Source organism: Mastomys coucha, unplaced genomic scaffold (assembly GCF_008632895.1).
Source record: "Mastomys coucha isolate ucsf_1 unplaced genomic scaffold, UCSF_Mcou_1 pScaffold7, whole genome shotgun sequence".
NCBI classification, from domain to species: domain Eukaryota; kingdom Metazoa; phylum Chordata; class Mammalia; order Rodentia; family Muridae; genus Mastomys; species Mastomys coucha.
In genome coordinates, this window is record NW_022196913.1 from 67,621,809 (window position 1) to 67,623,128 (window position 1,320).

At 42.6% G+C, this 1,320-nt stretch overlaps 1 protein-coding gene across 2 annotated transcripts in view; it reads right to left on the reverse strand.

The window, feature by feature from the left end:
* The window catches only part of LOC116082309 (zinc finger protein 431-like), a 12,435-nt gene that overhangs the window by 10,034 nt on the left and 1,081 nt on the right, over nucleotides 1–1,320 (reverse strand). The window lies entirely within an intron of this gene.

Below are 1,320 nucleotides of genomic sequence, written 5' to 3' on the forward strand. Positions count from 1 at the left end.
ATCACGTCATTATCAGAACATACCAGGAACATTGGAAACCATTTGTGATGCGGAAATCACAAGATCATAGATAAAGAATAAGTCAAAAAAAGGTGACTTTTAACTTGGAATCAAATTTTAACCTTAAGATTAATTGTTAAAAGAAAGAAAAACTAGAATCTGCAAGCCTACCACAAATACAATTCTGATCATTTCCTTTGTTTGAGACAGGGTCTAGTTTGGATGCCCAGGCTGACTTTGATTCCCTAAGCACACTACAATGTATAATACATATTAAAAGTATTATATATATACATGTATATATATATATATGTGTGTGTATGTGTGTGTATCTATATATACATGTATATATATATACACATATATGTCATGCGCCTTTGAGCAAACATTCCTCGCATTAGATTCTTTTATAGGAGAGCTGAGAAGTCATTTGGCATTGGTCAGATGTTAGGCCCGGCCCCTGGTTGAGTGATGAGGCTGCCCACCCATCTCAAATATATTAACACAGAATTGTTTCTGTCTAAATGAAATGCAGGGACAAAGAAAGGAGCAGAGACTGGCGGAAAGGCCAGCCAGACATTGCCCCACGTAGGGATCCATCCCATCTGCAGACATGAAACCCAGACACTAGTGCAGATGCCAAGAAGCACTTGCTGACAGGAGCCTGGTATGGCTGTCCCCTGATAGGCTCTGCCAGAGCCTGACAAATACAGAGGTGGAAGCTCACAGCCAGCCATCTGACTGAGCACAGGGACTGTAATGGAGGAGTTAGGGAAAGGACTTAAGAAGCTGAAGGGGTTTGCAACTCCATAGGAAGAAGAACATTATCAACCAACCAGACACCCAGCTGCACCCTCTCCCGGGGACTCCCAGGGACTAAACCACCAACCATAGAGTACACATGGAGGGACCTAGGCTCCAGCTGCTTATGTAGTAGAGGAAGGCCTTATCTGGCATCAATGGGAGGCGAGGCCTACAGTCCTGTGGAGACTCTGCACCAAGGGAGGGCAGTGAGGGGGTGTGGGTGGGTGGGTGGGAGAGCTCCCTCACAGAAGCAGGGGGAGGGGGAATGGGATGGGGGACTTGCAGAGGGGAAAGCAGGAGGAGGATAACATTTGAAATGTAAATAAATAAAATAACTAATAAAAGTAAATAAATTATAAAAAATGAAGTTCAAAATGTGAAATCAAGTATTTGCTCTTTATAAAGAAAAACATTATTAAAACTTAAAAAAAACCACATATATGTACATATTTTGAAAAAGTGCAGGCCCTTCCCTGGCAGAGAGAAGGCAGAAGAAGATACAGTTTGACCTCACCC